Source organism: Podarcis melisellensis (genome assembly GCF_964234715.1).
Source record: "Podarcis melisellensis genome assembly, chromosome: 15".
NCBI lineage: Eukaryota > Metazoa > Chordata > Lepidosauria > Squamata > Lacertidae > Podarcis > Podarcis melisellensis.
In genome coordinates this window covers 34500233-34520510 of record NC_138532.1, presented here as the reverse complement: position 1 = coordinate 34520510, position 20278 = coordinate 34500233, and the positions used below count along the sequence as shown (strand labels likewise).

General features: G+C 43.6%; 1 protein-coding gene and 1 long non-coding RNA gene across 11 annotated transcripts in view; one reads left to right on the top strand and one right to left on the bottom strand.

The window, feature by feature from the left end:
- Positions 1-20278, bottom strand: part of AUTS2 (activator of transcription and developmental regulator AUTS2) — a 667021-nt gene that overhangs the window by 352184 nt on the left and 294559 nt on the right. The gene's annotated exons all lie outside the window — the stretch shown is intronic.
- Positions 16710-20072, top strand: LOC309357469. The gene is made up of 3 exons (XR_014163139.1): positions 16710-17506; positions 19147-19206; positions 19904-20072. It is a non-coding gene; the product is annotated as an uncharacterized lncRNA (long non-coding RNA).

Here is a 20278-nt window from a genome sequence, read left to right as displayed (position 1 = left end):
TTATCGCGGAAGTGGCTTTGTCAAACTGGTATCTGTTTAGGGCTGCCCTGAGGTGCCCTGCGACTTACTGTAACAACTTCATGGTGAGTTATAGCACCTTAAAAAAATACTAAAAAAGCACAGCTTGTCTATAAAATCTGTGTATCCAAGGAGAATCAGAATGGATTCCACACCTAAGAACTTAAGACGAGGCTTCTGGATCAGGCCAGTGACCCATCTAGTCCAGCATCCGTTTCTCACTGTGGCCAATCAGATGCCTGTGCCCTGTTCCATTAGCTTCCGCCCAGTTTAAGTAATATTTATTGGCTAAATGTGAGGCAACCCTTACCCTCTTGGATGTCAATAAAAAGGAGTATTATAATTAGAAGACGGGGAGAGGGGGGGTAGGAAAAGGCGCCTGCTACTCCTGGCCGTAGACGATTCAGTGCGGCTGTGGTTTATTAACCTAACATACTGCAAATCTAATTAAAAGTCAAATACACAAAACCCTCATCAAAATCCAAATGTTCTTTACAGAAACATCAAGGAGGAAAGGAGCGTACAGGGGACAATACCTCCAAGGTAATCAGAATTCATCTTTAGGGACTCGTACCTTATTACTCTCAGCTCATTATCAGTACTCTGCATAGTAAAGCAACGCCGAGAGATTGCATCATTAGCTTTTTCCAACACCATCCATTACCACACAACGTGAGATGCTGAAACAAAGAAGCCAGCCCATACGTATAGAAAAAGCTTGGGGGGGGGGGAGATTGGATTTCTCTTCTTGTTTATTTCTTGCAGGCATGTTCAAAGTCCATTTGGGGGGGCCTAATCCGGCCTGCTGGTTGGTTTGATCTGGCCCCTGTGGCAGTTTATTTACTGGGGTAAAATCCTAAAAATACCTCAACAACTTCAATCCCCCCAAAAAAAGGTTAACAACTTTGGTCGGCCCTCACAGCCCTTCACTTCATCAAATCTGGTCCTCCTTGAAAAAAGTTTGGACACCACTGATTTATTGGAAGTGGAATACACCTGCCAACCTGGATAGCAATGCTGAAACTTGCCTTTTAAGTTTGGAATCTAGGAATCTAGCTACGCAGGAATCTAGCTACACAGTAAGTCAATCTACCTCAGAGAAAAAAATGATAGTATCAATCAGGGACGTCCAACTCCAAACAGAATGCAATCTACTCACAGTATTTAAAAAATGGCAGTGATCTACCCATTGTCGTTGGATGGACCAAAGTTTTTGAGCTTTTTTTGCGGGGGGGATATCACTGGGGGTGGACGGAGATCTACCACGATCTACCAAGAAGAACACCCCACAATCTACCAGTAGATCATGATCTACCTTTTGGACATGCCTGGTATAGATTATAAAGGGAAAGTGTCAAAACTAGATCTAGGAGCACTCCTAAACTGCAAAGATATGGCCTTTTCAGTGGTGTCTCCATGTTTGCAGAATGTCCTCCCTGTCATTATTTACTTTCATTTGCAAAATAAAAATATACGCATTTATATGGCTGAAAGATGCTATTCCCAACTACCTGTAAATCACTGGCTAAGAGAAGATGACTGTTTATAACTATTCCTACAACATTTTTTTAAAATATATTGCTGTTGAAGTGTTCAACCTGAACAAATTTGGAAGGGCTGGATATACACAGAAGAAAGAAGAATTAGCAGCACTCTGCAGGTCCACCTCCCCAGCAACTTTATGTGGATGTTGAAAAGCACGGGGCATGAGATGGAACCCCATGTAATAAAAGGGGGAGCCCATTGCCTAAAAGGCTCAGGGGTGCACAGTAATTGTCACCTACTGAGAGATGAACCCCCTTTTGTTTGTGTTTGTGTTGTGTGGCATCAACTTTGCATGCAGGAGGTCCCAGGTGCGGACGCTCGGCCTGAAAACTTGGAGAGCCACCATCAGTCAATGTAGTCAGTACTGAGCTAGATGAATCATGGGTCTAACTCAGTGTCAGGCAGCTCCCCTTCTCTCTCTCTCTCTCTCTCTCTCTCTCTCTCTCTCTCTCTCTGTGTGTGTGTTATAGATATTGGGGAAACTCTAGAAATTTATAAATGCGGGGATTTTGGTTATTTGTGATATGAAGGGAGAATGCAAGCTGCAAAGGAATTCCTGAACTAGCTTATGCAAAACAACCTGGCTGAGCTATGGCTATCAGAAGAACAACTGAGGGACATTAACAATACAAGAGAACTCCTTTCCCCTTGCCCCAGAGACTGGGTATTTGGATGGTTGCCAGGGTTACTGCTGGGGACAGGGGCACCAAGGGTTGCTGGGAGGAACAAGGAGGAGAGCCGAGATCCATTTTGGACAGACAGGTAGAAGGATGCCTCTTGAAATGGCCATGCCATGAGATCCCTGCATGCAGACTGAAGCTGTAAATAGGGGAATAAACCATATTTCTTAAAGCAAGGAAACTTCTGCCGCATCTTCAATTCTCCAAAGGCGCACAGATCCTGCTTGGGTGCCTGGGACCCCATGGGCTCTTGCCTCCACTCAGCAGAGAAAGAGGCAGGCACCTGACTTTTGTAACAGTATGTACATACAGTGGTAGCTCAGGTTACATACGCTTCAGGTTACAGACTCCGCTAACCCAGAAATAGTACCTCGGGTTAAGAACTTTGCTTCAGGATGAGAACAGAAATTGTGTTCCAGCGGCGCAGCGGCAGCGGGAGACCCCATTAGCTAAAGTGGTGCTTCAGGTTAAGAACAGACCTTCAGAATGAATTGAGTACTTAACCCGAGGTACCACTGTACAGCGGTGGCTTGAGAATGGAGATGCTACAAGGGGAACCACAACACTGATGCAGAATGGAAGGCAAGGCACCAAATGTTGGTGTTGCGCAGGGTGCCATTGAAGTTTGAGGTCCCAAGGTCTGCCACTGGTACACGTGCATGTTTATGTGTACATGTATGTACATGTGAGTGTGAGTGTGCATAGCCATGGTGTTCTGGAAGGCGCCACTGCATATCTAACCATTCGACTCCAGAACTTTCTGCAAAGAAAGGACTGCCCCTCTGCATGCATTCCAGTTGTTTTGTTACCAAATTGTTGCTAGGGGTGCACTTTGGGGGCCTCTTGCTTTAATTTATGCAATTGCTTAAAATATTTTGTTAGGGCTGAGTGAGACCATCTGTGCGAGGAGGAAAAGATGCCTAAGGGTATCATCAGCAGAAACAGTAATGCTGAATGCATGGAAGGGAAATTGTCTACTTAAGAGTTTGCATCCACCGCTGTGACCTTTCAAACACACAGTCATTTCCATATATTGCCCACCTCGAAAGGAAGGAAGGAAGGAAGGAAGGAAGGAAGGAAGGAAGGAAGGAAGGAAGGAAGGAAGGAAGGATAAAGAGAAATGCAGGATGCTTCTCCTAATCCAAACACAGTAGCACCATGTTTTCAATTGTTGCTGTACAGAAGGACCAAAATGTTTCATGTTTAGCTTGTCAAGGATCATAATCCTATAGGCCATATGCAAGCCAAACCTTTTACCTCTTTGCTCAGAATCAGCTGACCTTTCATGGAGGTCAAGAAGACAGCCTGAAGCTGCTAGCTGAAGTCTGGAAATGTGAGGGAGAGGAGTAAGCTGGGACAAGGTAGAGGTCTATTGGGGACGCGGGTGGCGCTGTGGGTTAAACCACAGAGCCTAGGACTTGCCGATCAAAAGGTCAGCGGTTCAAATCCCCGTGACGGGGTGAGCTCCCGTTGCTCAGTCCCTGCTCCTGCCAACCTAGCAGTTCAAAAGCACATCAAAGTGCAAGTAGATAAATAGGTACCACTCTGGCAGGAAGGTAAACGGCATTTCTGTGCGCTGCTCTGGTTCGCCAGAAGCTGCTTAGTCATGCTGGCCACATGACCCGGAAGCTGTACGCCGGCTACCTCAGCCAATAAAGCGAGATGAGCGCCGTAACCCCAGAGTCGGTCACGACTGGACCTAATGGTCAGGGGTCCCTTTACCTTTAGGCTTTAGAGGCCTATTAAATTGGTGTAGAGAAGAATGAGAGATTACTTGTGTTTCCACCAACCCTTAGACTAAAAAGTTTGAGAAATGGGTTGGCATAATATTCCCAGGGACAGGCAGATCCATTTATTTTTGTAGCATGTTAATTCTGCATGTGCAATTTTCTGGGGAGGGGGAATCTGAGATTTGTTTTTCTCCCCCACCTCTGAAAAAGAAGCCCACTTTGCAGAACTTTCTCTGAGTATTCTATATGCCTCACATACGCACAATGTCTGGACAACCCTAGATGCAAAATGGTAGCCAGGCTGCCATTGACAGTGGCAGCAATGACAGAACGAAAAATAAGGAAGGCATCTTCTTCCTGCTGCTACTAATGGTGATCCCCAAGCTGGATAAACTATCATAGAATTTGTCCTGCAGACATTTGGTGAAATATGCTCCCTTCCCCTGGCAGTGGAAATGGAGTAATAAAGCATCTAACCATTTGTTGACTTTCCATGCTATCCAAACTCCATTGCTTGAGACAACTGTCTCACTCTGTCTAATGGTAGGGCTGGCACAAAGTGACAGATCAGGTGGGAGGATCCTTACCATGGAAAAATTCACCCTATAACTGCAGAAGAGACCAACAAGGATCTGTGATCAGGCAGCCCACACCCGACATTATTGCACAGGTGAGCACTTGCTAGCCAGAGGAATTCGGGAGCATGAAATACAGGTGATCTGTTGGCTTCTGTTTTCTTTAGAGACTGAAGTTGTTTCAGAAACATAAACTTGTCATCAGGGATGGCAACCTTGCTCTTTAAGAATGACGGATTGCTTCCTACAAGTCTTAAATTAACATTACAAAGGCTTGACCTTGTGTACATTAAGTATTCCCTGGGGACATAGTGGAATATTTCATGAGTTGTTTCGTTTTGCTGTCTTTCGTTTTGATTACCTTGGGGATTTATTAAGACACACATTCCACACACCCATACAACTCAGTTCCCATATTCTGTTTCTTGGAGGGGCGCAGCTCATGGATGAATTGAGAATGCAAATTGATGTTGAAACTGCATTTAAAGTTCAAAGATGAAAGACTTTTATTTAAAGGAAACACTTTGAAATAAAGTAGCAAGCCCTTTTATCTGGGAGCATTTTCCTCTCCTAAAAAAAGAGAGAGAAGGGGAGGGGGAAGCAATTAGATATACCCAAGGTACATAGTTTAGGAAAATGTTCGTGCAGGGCTTTCGGGGGGGGGGCATGAAGGGTGGTGGCAATAAAGGTCAACAATCTATACCAATATGAGATTTCGCATTATGCAAATTGCAGAGACAGGACCTCTGAACTAGATCAGGACCACAGTGGGAGATAATGGGTTAAAACCTCTCTACACCTCCCCCAATGTCAGGGTCCACCCTCCTTTCCGAATGAAAAAGTGTGCCCTCCAGGACAATCTATGTTGCTAATAGATTAGCATCTGGTTTAGGGTGTATGGGGTGTTGGGTAGTATCCCTGGTGGGGGACACATCACGCTCCTGCTAGGGAGGTTTGTCCACCTTGGGTCCCTATCCTGCACTCAGCTTCTCCTGTGGCTCCCAGAAGCTGTCAGTATATGACAACAGCCACACTCCAGGAAATGGCTTTTGACTGGTTGACTAAACCAGGTGAGGGTAGCCAATGGGTCTCCAACCCTCAGCGAGGTAGGGACTTCCTCTGCATGTGAAGACAAGCTTCAGCAGATTGAGTGGACGAGACCAATAGTGGGCACATTGGTCAAGAAGGTGGTTTCTGCATGTGCTGTACAGAGAAGTGAGGGGCAGATGGGGCTCCTCATCCTGGGAAAGTAGGAAGGAAAACTTGGATCCTAAACCTCTGCTGCCTTGCAGGATATCTTCAGCAGAAGAAAAAGACTAAGGAGCAAACCCTACACAAATCCAGAGTGGAGTCACTAAGATAGTTGGATGCCTTGTACGCCTCTTTCTGACAACTCCTGCAACCAAGCTGGTGCCAAACATGTTGTCTGGGTAGCCCAGGATCTCCATACACATTGCCCAGGCTTGCACCCCAGGGAGGTCCCTTCAGTGCTTCTAATGCAGCAGATTGACTTCATCCCCAGAGGCACGCTCCATCATCTATTGAGACAGAGGGATGCCTCAAACCTAGTTTATTGTTTCCTTCCCCCAAGTTTAGAGGAGCTAAATGAGGGCCGGGAAACCTGTTTCTCTCCAGATGCTGTTGGACCACAGCTCCCACCATCCTAGATCACTGGCCATGCAGTCTGGGCCTAATGGGAGTTAGATCCCAAGAACATCTGGAAGGATGCAGGTTTCCCCTAGCTAAATGTTCTCAGTGGCTTCTGCCTTGCCTAGCCCCGGCCTGGCACCAGGTACTGGGAACAGGCTGAAGGGCTTGAGGAGCATGTAGGACCCCTTGAATCCAATCTTGAATATTTCCTGGAGGGTCTTCTGGGTTGAGAGATGATGAAGAACCCTTGGAGCAGCCTGTGGAGAATGTGCAGCGCTCCTTCCCCAGTCCTTGAGAGTGCAGATGCCAAGACTTTGGGTCCAGACCAAAGAGTGATGACCAAGTGCATGCCTATGTACCCCAAAACAGCAGTCTATTTGTGAATAAGGGGTCTGGATGTGAGTAAGCAATCCCTCAGGCCTGTGCAGAGCTTGTCTGAGGCCTGGGGCAGGAGTCTCCAGTAGGCTTGGAGGCCTGGGGCGTTGTTGGCATAACAGTGTAAGTCTGGCAGACCCCCAGTGGGGCCTGCTGGCCTGTTTAGCCCTCTGGGGCAAGTATACCTGGCTGCCCCTCCTGACAGCATGAGCCAGCTGCTACTCCTTCGCTGGGAGTGCGGTTAGAGTGTTGTTTAGGAAGCCAGAGTCCACAAGACCTATTCTGGAGCCCAAACTTCATTCGACCTTGGACTGCTGCACCACTTTGCCTCTGTATCACACCATGACCTAGACTGATGCTCTACACTTGACCTTGGTTTGCTTGCACTATGCTGCCTCTGCGGCCCTGTTCTTTGGGGGAAAGGCTTAAATCTTTGTACTAAATACAGGCTTAAATCTCCTGTTACTGGGACCTACCTTAGGCCCTGAGAGAATCCCCCTAGAGTGTGACAGTGGTGTTTGCTTAAAGCGTAAACCTCTGAACAGATTGGTTGCATTTCAAAGACGTGAGCCAATAATTTTTGTTCACATTAAGTAAAGGGATATGGGTTGTGCTCCCTTTAAAAAGACTAGCCAAGTTCACTCTTTACGTCTAGGAGGATCAATGCAGTTTGTAGCAGTTGCTATGAAGTCTAGAAGCAGCCACGCTCTTTTACCTTTGAGATGTTTGCAGACATACTGCTGGACTTCTTAGCACCAACTTAACACCAAAATATGGCTGGTTGGGGCATTTATGATTATTAACCAACTGTAAACACACCTCATTGGGCAGCAAAGGAAGTGATATCCTTAGAACCCATTCTGCAGAAGCAAGACTTGACAAGGGAGGTGGGGGGAAACCGCCCCAAATTCATTGCAGCTCGCCAAGTCTGTTGGAGGCCCATAATGAAATACAGTTCTGTCAATCTCAGCCCCTGGGTAACATTTTCACTTCTGTATTCCATTTTCAGTTTAGGTCGAGATTTCGTAAAGACGACAGCAAGCAGCATTCCACGTCCCAGGTGACCCGATCGGCTCCGATTTAGTCTTTGAATGTTGCAAATTAAATTCCCTCATCAGTCTTCTAATCACTCTTACCAGATGGGGCTTGTGCTCAATTTTGGATCCACAGGAAATTTAATGGTTATTGTTTCTGTTTAAATAGGAGATTATTGCATTTTAATAAGTTCTCTTTGGGACTCCGAGCAACAATGGAGCGCTATGAATTACTGTAGATAGCTGTTACGGCATGCTGGGGAAAAATCAAGTTACTAAGTGTGACAAGTTGCTTTTTCTTTTCCTTCCAGCAATCGCTCGGAGTGTATTTACCACCAAATTAAGTATGTGCCGTGGGGATAATATTTTTATCCTGCCGAGGGGGGAAGGAGCTTGTCTGTGGATTTTCATTAAAATGACACATCTGTTCAGCAATTTCATAAAGTAATTCTGCTGAAAGTTTTATCAGCTAATTTTAATTATTCACTCCAGTGGGTTGAATACAGGATTCATCATGTTGAATTAATACATTTGACGGGAATTTCACAAAAGGGGGGGGGAGCAATTTGGAGGAAGGGGTGGAAAGAGAAGACTGAAGCGGGGGGGAGAAGCAATCAACAAATTGAATTGTCATGCAATATGGATTAAATTGAGATTCTTTAATTAGGATAAGCCTAAGATTCAGTATTTTAAAGGTATTAGAAAGCTTAGCAATACAGTGGCGAAGATTAAGAAAATGCAATTAAATATTACACTTTAGATACATTCGGTGTATCATATGGGCAGGGAAGACAAGAGGCCTATTTAAATCAGGATTTTTAAGAGAATGACTTTCCTAGGTTTTCAAATGGTGAGGAATATCAGAGTCGGCATGAAGCGTCGCTCCAGAAACCGCCTCCCACAGAAGAAATCATAAAAAGGGAGGGGCAGAGAATAACCAAGATAAATAACAAATGCTAGATATAAAGGAAGCAGCCTCGTACCAAGTCAAACTAATGGTCCATCTTGCTCAGTATTGTCTACACTGACCATCTCTCCAGGGTTTCAGCCCTACCTGGAGATTTTAGGGATGCCAAGCAGATGCTTTACGACTGAGAGCCAGTGTGGTGTAGTGGTTAAGAGCGGTAGTCTCGTAATCTGGGGAACCGGGTTCGCGTCTCCGCTCCTCCACATGCAGCTGCTGGGTGACCTTGGGCCAGTCACACTTCTTTGAAGTCTCTCAGCCCCACTCACCTCACAGAGTGTTTGTTGTGGGGGAGGAAGGGAAAGGAGAATGTTAGCCGCTTTGAGACTCCTGAAGGGGAGTGAAAGGCGGGATATCAAATCCAAACTACTACTCCTCCTCTTCTTCTTCTTCTTCTTCTTCTTCTTCTTCTTCTTCTTCTTCTTCTTCTTCTTCTTCGCTGCAAGATGAAATCCATTGCAGTCGCACCTTGGATCCCAAACGCCTTGCGAGTCGAACGTTTTGGCTCACGAATGCCACAAACCCGGAAGTGAGTGCTCCGGTTTGTGAACCTTCTTTGGAACCCAAACATCTGACACGGCTTCCGAACATTTTGGAAGTCGAACGGATTTCCGGAACGGATTCCGTTTGACTTCCGAGGTACCACTGTAGTTGAAAAGAACCCTTCTGATGAAAGAAAAAGTGCTTCTCTATTTAGCATGAGATGTAACATGATGAAGAAGAAGATGACATTTAAAACTGCAGGTGGCAAACCTATTTGCAATGCCGCCCCCCACACACAGGTGGGAATGCTTCATTGAGAGGTACCTGCAGCATCTCATTTTCATCCTGTCCAACTGTTCCGGAGCCCAAACCGGGATGCATGTCTTCTGGGATGCATGTCTTCTGGGGTGTACTCCCAGGTAAGCCAAGTGAACTGTGCCACACTCTTAACCTCCCCCCCAAGTCCCATCCTATTATTATTATTATTATTATTATTATTTACTGCAATGCAATTTTACTCAAGCAATCCACCAAGGATTTGATCAACGGGAAACGATGGAAGAAAAATAACCTCCCTGTTTTGCAGTCATGTCAAGGGGCTGGGAGGAGATTTAACCCTTTGGATCCAAGCTTTTATGGGCTCTCCTTGGCATGTCCCATTGGCATACCCCAATCCACATCAGTTTGTAGCTATTACTGGTATTTTTAAAAAATATAAGGTCTTCTCCTAATTGACACATTTTCATATGTAACTTTGCCACAAGACATTTTTCTACATCATTTCTTGCCAAGGTGCCCGTTTTTGTGCCTTGTTTGTTTGTTTAAAGGTCCGCACAGCAAAATTTAGAGGAGGGCAAATTATCAAATTATAACATTGAATATTGGTTTGGAAACTGCATAAAAATGTGGAGCAAACCAATTCTTACCCCCATCCCTACTGGTGGCTGCCATATTTCAGTGCCCTTCTCCCAGTGCTATTTTTTCTTTTAAAAAAGACTACCACCCTTGTTCTCTTATAATGGCAATGACGTCCACCTGAGAGATGCCAGAACTGAGTTCTGGTGAATTCCGGCTGAGAAAAAAGCCCTGCCTGCCCCAAATACCATGGAAGAATGCTACATCCCAGTCACTGGAGTTAAGAGAACAACGATCACGCCACTGAGGTCAGAACCCAAGCATAGAAAAGGAGTGTAAATGCCACATAAAAATTATTGATGAAAGCACTGTTCAGCTATGTATGGGTCACATCCACACCTTTCAGGTTGCCATATTGAAAAAATTAAAATCCAGACACAAAAGTGTTTTGTTTTGTTTTTCAAAATCTCTGAATAAAATGGTGTCTTGTAGCTATTATTTTTACGAAATTTGCAAAAAATAAATAAATCAACACCTCCGATATGGCCTGCCCTATGCCTGGGTTTCCCCAGATCTTTCAAGTGCTTTTTGAAAATTCTGCCCAGACACCATTTTTGAAGGGGAAATTCTGGACAAATGGTAGCCCTCCACACCATACATTGAAAGCACCTTTAGCATGTATAGCTTCCTCCCAAGAATTCTAGGATACGTAGTTCATAGGGCTACGGTTCCCAGGATTTTCTTTGGGGGGGGTGGCCTGGTGTGTAAACCTCACGGAAAATTCCCCATGCAGGTATAGTCCAAGCACATTTAATGCACATGATTTCCTCCAAAAGTGAACCATAGGTTACCCACCACAGGGCTACAGTTCACAGCACCCTTAACAAACCACCGTTCCGTTGTTGTTGCTGCTGCTGCTGCTGCTACTGTTGTTGCTTTAAATACATGGTGTGGATGTAACCACGTATAAAGAAGAGACGTGGGGAGGGCGAGGGAGGAGAAATATGTCAAAAGTGCAACCACTTCTGGGCATAATCAACAATTTACCATCACGCACCAGCATTTCCTACAAACTCAATTTCCCTGTTTTGTTGTGGATTTAAGCCGCACACAACCCACAATGAAATAAATTTTCATAGAATCATAGAGTTGGAAGAGACCACAAGGGCCATTGAGTCCAACCCCCTGCCAAGCAGGAAACACCATCAGAGCACTCCTGACATATGGCTGTCAAGCCTCTGCTTAAAGACCTCCATAGAAGGAGACTCCACCACACTCCTTGGCAGCAAATTCCACTGTCAAACAGCTCTTACTGTCAGGAAGTTCTTCCTAATGTTTAGGTGCAATCTTCTTTCTTGTAGTTTGGATCCATTGCTCCGTGTCTGCTTCTCTGGAGCAGCAGAAAACAACCTTTCTCCCTCCTCTATGTGACATCCTTTTATATATTTGAACATGGCTATCATATCACCCCTTAACCTCCTCTTCTCCAGGCTAAACATGCCCAGCTCCCTTAGCCGTTCCTCATAAGGCATCGTTTCCAGGCCTTTGACCATATTGGTTGCCCTCCTCTGGACACGTTCCAGTTTGTCAGTGTCCTTCTTGAACTGTGGTGCCCAGAACTGGACACAGTACTCCAGGTGAGGTCTGACCAGAGCAGAATACAGTGGCACTATTAGTTCCCTTGATCTAGATGAAGTGATATTTTGGCCATCTGATTTCCTTTGCACATGGCACATGGCAAGGAGTGCCTTTCTGTAGGAGACGCAGAATTGCAGAGGCAAACAGGAGCTCTGACGGATGGCAGGAAAGCCTTTTTCAATACAGGCTGAGCAAGTGAGAGGAGGGGAAAGTTACCCTGGAAAATGAATATTCTTTTTACAAAAATACATTTTTTTTATACACACACATACACACTTGTTGGAGGCACTTTATCCCGTTGCTTAAATAAGTATTTTGTATAATTTCAAAAGCTGTCATTTCCTGAAGTGTAACCCATTAAGGCAGTATGAGGGAGTTTTACTTGCAAGTGAAAATATTGTGAAAAGTCATTCTGAACCATTAGCTGGCCTGTTGATAGCTTTCTCAAAGGTATGCCTGGATTTCACTGTAATTACAGCAGAGTTCCATTATGCAACTTTTTCTCTGGCAATTGGGGAGCGGGTGCTAAAAGGGGAAAATAAGGGATTTTTTTTCATCTCGAGTGTGGAAATGTTGCTTTTTTGGGGGGGAGGGAGTTGGCAGCCAGGCAGGCAGCTTACCATAAGAAACAGTCATGACATCAGACTTATTTCTTAAAACATGGGGTGGTATCCACTAAGTTTCATGCAAAGCAGACCTGCTGAACCTAATGAACCTAAGGTCCATTAATTTCATTGGGTCCACAATGAGTAAAGGTTTACTGAATGCTACCCATAAGACTGTATACAACATTATCACTAGCCAGAGTTCCCCTATTTAAATCAATGAGCACAATTTAGGTTTAACAATTTCAGGAGGTCTAATCTGAGCAGGCCTACCATTAGATGGAATCCATAGTTCGGCCATGGGCATAAATGACAGCGATGGCTGGCATGCTCCCATAATGACTTGCTGCAAATGATGCCATGGGATGCCAAAGCACTATTCAAGAAGCACTGACTTGAGGGTGAAAGATGGTGATGCCCAGTAACACCTCTGGAATACCACCAGGTAACTTCCTGCCTCTGAGAATCTGTAGAATTTCTTCTAAAGAAGACCACATATGTACAATTATACCATTTTGAACAGTTATGGTTTCTCTTACTTATATTCCTGCCTGATCACATGGAAATCTTTGTAGGTGGTCCCCCATGGCTCAGATGCACAGTTTGTAACAATTAGGTACCATGAGTTCAGTGTTGTGGGTCCAAGCTGGTGAAACAGAACACCAAACGGGGAGGGGTAGCCACTACCGCAGAAGATAGAAGGAGTATTCAAGATGACCTTAACAAACTGTAAAACTTGACCCAAACTGACAAAATGAATTTCAGTTGGGAAAAATTTAGGTTCTACAATTAGTTAGGAATAATCAGATTCTGCTATCCTAAGTAAGAAACAGATTTAATAGAATCCATAAACTGTGATATTGTGCCATGTGCAAGTCAATGAATTGATTACCATTTTTTTTAATTTAAAAAAATATGTCGTAAAATCCCACAGTTGTATGCTGTATCCTATCAAGTATATTGTGTGCAGTATTTATGGTATTTTCAATTAAAAAAATGCTTCTCTTTCAAGGACATCAAATTTATATCAGTTTTTTTTAAAAAAATCTACCATTTGGTACAATTATTCCTGACCATTTACACATCAAACTGGGTGACTCCTTTTTTCCCTGCCCAGATAGTGAACCTCCCCTCCCCTGGCACGACATTCTGGACTTATCATAATCATAGATGTAGTTGAGTGGGAAACAGTTAAAAAGAGTGAGAAACTGCTATCATGCTCCGCTAAGGTATAACTCGATGAGCAAAATTGACAGGAAAATTGTGTACAAACAGCCCACCAACCCATAATGGGTTTCCTCTCCTTTGAACTTCATGCCTACTCTTCAAAGAAATCTCTTAAGCGGTTGTCATGTTCACATCAACGGTGATGGCAGACATGAATTTTGCTGTGACACACTGTATTCTTTCTTACGGTGGCTTCAAAGATAACATCAGCATTATTTTCAAGGTGTAACAAGGGAATCAGGAGGTCAACATGATGGGTAGCAGTCAACGTCAGTCCTGATTTAGCATGAAGGCACCTCTCTTTGCGGCATTCAGCAGCCGTGCAAAGCCAGATGCAGGCCGTGCAAATTCAACTGACAGAGGAAGTTAGACTCTGTGGTGTCAATTAAGTGATAACCTAAATCAGCACAAGTTAATAAGCCCTTTAAAGAAACGCTGTTTGAAAACTTGCCACATAATTCTGATTTGTTTAAAGATGGGCTCCCTTATGAATACATAATTTTTTACCACCCAAATATTCAATCACAGACAACAGCATCCAACATTTTTATACCTGGCAATGCCCCCTGATCTATTACTGTTGTTGCTTATCTGGATAAAATATAGTTTCAGTGATAAGACAGACTCCCAAGAGTGTAGAATTGTCAATTATTTGATTCCACTCCTATAGAAACACCAAGGTGGAGAACATCATCCATACAGGAATGTTTAAAACAGGCATCCCTAACCTGTGGCCCTCCAGATGTTTTGGCCTACAACTCCCATGATCCCTAGCTAACAGGACCAGTGGTCAGGGATGATGGGAATTGTAGTCCAAAACATCCGGAAGGCCGAAGGTTGGGGATGGCTGGTTTAAAGTGTGGGATAGGCAGCCTCATATACCCAACATGCTTAAGTCTAGTTAATGTACGGAGGGGTTAAGTCATAGAGCAAGCTGTTCTACTAGGTTTAGCTAGGTCAGCCCTCTCTCACCTTGGGAGGAAGGGTTATCAAGCTCTTTGTTCTTCCATTCCCCCAGTGAGGAGGTCTGAGATGGTTGCTCCAAGCTCAGACCGCTTGGCTCAAGCAAGCTATCTTTGTGTTCCTGTACAAATAAATTAGAAACATTCACCACTTTGGAACCTAAGTTTTACTGCCTATGTTTTCTCGACTGCTGCATGGAAAAGCATGTGAATCTGACCTTTGAAGAGTTTGTAAGTACACCATTTTTAACTTACCAAATGTGTAGTTTCTTTCTATGCTAAGGGAAGAGGGAAACTTAGATGGGGACATTTTAATGGTCTAACAGCCTATATTTCCACACTTTGCTGCTCATTTTGTGATTTTAAATCTCTGCTAGGGTTCTCTCACCAAATATTACTTGCCCCAAAACTGGGGAGATTATATATATATATATATCCTGTAACACTAGGGCCTGAGTTGATGTGGTGGTGAGAACAGAAACTGGTGAAACAATTTCAGAGAGAGAAAGAGGAAGAAGGAAGAAGAGGGAAAAGGAGTGCCCCAGTAGGGGCATGACAGCAATCCAATTTTGTTAGCATTTTAATGAGAAACAACCTAATTCACACTTCTCAAACCAATACACACTCCTCCAAATTTTGTGATGTAGTTATCCAGCTAAGGATTAAGGAAGTAAGGAAGTTAGGGACAGAGGGAGAGAGGAAGGGAGGAAATTGTGTGGAAATCTTAATTTAAGGTTGAAGAAACAAGAAACTGAGAGAAACCGCTATTGCCAGATTATTCCATCCTCATGCCACACCCATCATTGGCTTCAGCTTCCCCCATCCCTCATTACTAACATGAAGTTCCAAACATATTACCTGCAAGAGAATGTGGTATCAAAAGAAAACAGGTTCTCTATCCCTTATTTAAAGGAACAGATTCTGCTGAGTGATCCATCTCACCCAGGTTCTCAAGAGAGACCCAGTGGTCTTGGCCATCTGCCCTTAAAGTCCTGCCCTGAAGGTACCACTGGCAGTAGCTTTTGGGCTATGCTTTTTGTCAAGCCTGAATTCTTAAGTCTATGTTTCTGTGCCAATGTGGAATTATAAGAATTACAAAATACAAAGTGATGGTAGGTGGTAGACAAATAAAATTTGGTGTTAATAAAGCATACTACCGATTTATGACAAGATGCACAGATCTCAAACCACAAGAAAGAAAGAAGGACTGTCACACACAGGGGGGGGGTGTTTGTGTTTCTTTTTGTTAATTTTAAACAATTACATGGAAGACACACTTGCAAATCGCTGGTGTCTCTGTGCATCCGAATGGCTTTGTTGAGGAGCATGTGTTGTGTGCTACACTGTTTATTAACAGGAAATGAAGCCAAAAGCTAAGAAGAAAATGAATGCTAAATTTAAGATTATGTGAAAACAGAGTGAATTGGTGAATTGATTTAATTGGAGCATGAAAAGGGACACTTAAATTAGCTTCCTCTGGGACTGGAAGGGAAGACTATAGGAACACACACCAACTCACAGGCATAGTGGAAAAATTTCTCTGTAAATTTGACATTTCAGAAGTATTTACAACTAGCTGAACCACAAGGCCAGCAACATAAACTTCTGGTGTCAATTTGCCATCATCTGCCTCCGAATCCCAGCTGAAGCTAATGCTAACACGTATTTCATGAAGACAGACAATTTCATGTTTTAAACTATGGATATGTCAAGGCCCTGGGCTCAGAAGAGAGGTGGGCGAGTCTCTCAAGTCTGCCTCAGTTCCTCATTTCTGCAGCATTAAACTCAGTTCTCTACATTTTCTGAAATGGTTTTTTATTCTTATCAAGTTCATGTGAAAATTCGCCAGCATTTAAGTGTGAATTCCCGCTAATATACAAATACGTGGATGTAATTTTGGCAGATGCACATATTTCTGCAAGCATTTTGCCTTGACAGAATGATATCTTTATCTTGCTTTGACTCATGTGTGCTTTTTAAAAGCACACTTTCTCCTAATCATTGCATTTTTGTAATAATGATGATGATTACAATGAAAATGATGATGATAATGATGATAATGATGATGATGATAATAATAAATTTATTATTTCTACCCCGCCCATCTGGCTGGGTTTCCCCAGCCACTCTGGGTGGCTTCCAACAGAAGGTTAAAAATACATAGTACACATCATTTGGTTAAAGAACTGCATCACAAACTTTGGAATACTTTGAATCTGAAAGGATACAAACATGAAAACAGCCTGCTGAATCAGGGTGGTGCCCCAGCTAGCCAAGAATCCTGTTCTCACTGTAGCCAACCAGAAGTCCCTATGGAAAACCCAAAAGCAGGACCCAAGTTCAACAGCACTCTCCCCATTTTTTATTCCTGACATCTGTTATATGGAGACATACTATATCTGAAAGTAGAAGTGGAACATACCCACCCTTCTCAAACATGGTTGTCCTGGTTGACAGTGTTACCAAAGTAATGCAGTTGGAGTCCAGAGAGAAAATAAATACTAGTAATATTTTGCTTATGCGCTGCTCTTGTTCAATTTGCCACCTCGAGGAAAAAATAAACAGAGAGGCTTTCCCTTTCTTAGCAGTTCTGCTCTAGTCCATAGCATGGAGACATAAGACCTAACACTCGCCGGAAAACTCCCTCAAAGCTACACAGCCAATCAGAGCACATCCTGCCTCACAAAGGGTCATGCCACCTCACTGGTTACTAAGCAACACCTCCACCCTCTCCCCTTTGCCATTGGTTAACAGAATTAAACATTTAGTTGCACATGGGATGATCTTGACTGTGGCACTTCCAACAGAAAGAGACATGGCGCATGCGGCTGGACAACAGTCCAACGTGAGCCAGAAACCATGGGACAAATCACTAATCAGGCTCAAGTGGCCATTCAGAAGGCAGGACCAAAGGAGAACCAAGAATGCATGGGGAGACCAGAGCGCAAGAAGACCGAGTTGACTTCAGAAAGCTCAACTAGAACAGGAAGCCTTTTTATATGTCTAGATGGATCCAATGGCCAGTTCAGGTGGATTGAAGGTACTGGGAAGTTGCCACCTTCAGTTCAACTGACCACAACCATATGAAAGAGCCACACACAAATACTGAAATTCTGGGCAGACAGGCAGGTATCAGGTCACTTGCTCATTTTGCATTGGGAGCAGGCAAGGGACGGTATCATCCAAACAATTTTTTTGAGCTGGGGTTTAAAAACACCTTTGGTAGACCCTCTACAACATGATGCAATGTAATAAAGAAGGAAAGAGAATGGAGACAAAGTAGAAGAGAGCAGAGTCTTTGTTCCAGCCCAATGGAAGTAGCGAGCAGATAAGTGTGTTCAGCCCGGCTGCCATACGATGCGCTCTGCATTTACACATACAAGACAAAACATGCCGAACAAAAACTGTTGAAAACAACAGAAGGAGCAATAACAAGGATAATATATTAACATGTGTGGTGTCCCCACCCCCCCGTTTTTGCTTCTTCTTCTTTTAAATGGTACTCAACAGCTTTTGAAGACACACATTCATGTTTGGTGGCTCAGGCATAGGAACAGATGTTGCCTCTAAAGTGTGAGGGACTTTTGCTTTATTCGCTCCTTATCCATTCAAAGAAAAGTTTGCCTAGGTGCTATGAGGTAAGACATGAGTCTGCCTCACACTCTGGTGGCAGCCCTTATTTCTGCGACGTGCCCATGTTAAATCACAGCCCCTGTTTTTGCCTTTTGCAGATGCCCGGTTTGAAAGAAATGAGGATCTTGTATGTTGCTAGAATTGCCATTTCACAGAGGCTGCAATCCTACCCTCACTTAACTAGGAATAAGCCCTGTTGGACTCAATGGGACTTCTGAATCAGCATATACAGACCAGCACAGCCCAATTGTTTGTTCAAGCATCAGTATTATATCTTAAAGTCCACAAACTGATGCAACTGTACTTATGGTAGAAAACGGAAAGAAATCATAATAGCTCAGGTGGAACAGCATGAGAATTTGAATCACAGGGTCATGGGGTCAAGCCTCATGTTGGGTGAAAGATTCTGCAGGAGGTTGAATTAGATGATCCTTGTGGTCCCTTCCAACGGCCTCGGTCCTGTATACCTGAAGGAACGTCTCCACCCCCATCGTTCAGCCCAGACACTGAGGTCCAGGGCCGAGGGCCTTCTGGTGGTTCCCTCATTGCGAGAAGTGAGGTTACAGAGAACCAGGCAGAAGGCCTTCTTGGTGGTGGCGCCTGCCCTGTGGAACACCCTCCCATCAGATGTCAAGGAAATAAGCAACTATCCTACTTTTAAAAGACATCTGAAGGCAGCCATGTTTAGGGAAGTTTTTATTATTTAATGCTGTAATGATTTTAATATTTGATTGGGAGCCACCCAGAGTGGCTGGGGAAACTCAGCCAGATGGGCTGTGTATTATTATTATTATTATTATTATTATTATTATTATTATTATTACCATTATTCCAACTCTACAATTCTGTGATTCTCTGACATATTTATCCCACCCTGGTAGGGATGTTGGAGAAATCCAATTGAAATGGGAGCCAAAATGGCCAACATTCACTTATTTCTTCCATGACAAGAATGGAAATCAATACAGTGACTACGATTGGCATTTTTTGTTGTCACTTTCAGCCGGCAAACAACACAATAGCGTTTCCAGGTAATTTGCAGTGTGTTTCCTTGGCACTGAATTAGATGGGGTGTGATAACACAATGACCATGTAATTTGTGCAATAATGTAAATTCCATAAGTGATGCAATTATGCAATAGCAGACTACAGTACAATTAATATGGTTTTAGGCTGAAGACAAACTGCAGCGGAATGGAAGCAGCGCTGCAGGCCTTGCCTTCTTACTAAAAGTAGATAAATACGATAAATCCCAAATTGCTGATGAAAAACTTAATTTCTTAAAGTATATTGCCATTCCCTTTAACAAAACAAACAAATCTGCAGATGTATGTCTGATGTTGTAAGCTACCAAAAAAGAACAAATGGGTATTTTTAAACATTGGCTATGGAAAGCTATTGAAATTCAAGTGTTCTCTCATTCCTCTAAAGAATACCTTTTTTTTTTTTTTTTTTTTTGCTGAGAGGTCAGGACCTGGTGCTTTCTTTCTCTCTCTCTTCCAAAGAGCAGTTGGGGGGGGGTGTAAATAAGAGTAAAAGGCCACTTGAACCCTCAAAGATTGGATCTAAGCAACTGTCCCGAAGCCCATTTAACACAAGGCTGTAACATTTTAAGCATCTCCTGGCCACTGTCTCCAAAGGGAAAGCTCATGTCATCCCTTCCATTTTCCCATTGTACACATCATTTCCTGGCGAATTCAGGATTTATTCCCCAGCTAAACCTTTCTTGACAGGTTTGTTATCTGCTCACCCAGTCGGTGAGCCCCAGAGAGTCAGGGCCTAGCTGTTAGAGAGCGGGAAAGAGGAGGAGGGGAAAGAAAAGGGACTGGGAAATAGGGCGAGTAAATGTCAAGTGAACTGCCAAAGATGGATATTATAGCTGCTGGGGGCCTTGGAGAGTATCATGTGTCTTTTGTGTCTATTTTACAGTCTGTGCTTCATGTAAGACGGCAGGGCTGAGCAGAGTATTGATTTACTCCTGGGCATCTACACACCACTTTAGGATTACAGGGTCGACCAAGAAAATATCCACTGGCTTAAACCAACAGACACTCCTGTATACAAAACAAACTCAAAATGATGATTTCCAATCTACTTTCTTTTTTTACTTTTCAGCCATTCCGTTTAATTAAAACATCTTATTATGCAGTGATCCAGTAGGTTAAGACATTTGACTTCATGTTCAATAATATTATGAGGCTTCGAAAAGCAAAAACAGGGCCCTGGGACCAAGTGAAGGCCAACCTCAACCTTTCCGGTTGTTATGTGGAAGCAGTTTAGAACAAAACTTGTATCATGGGTGGG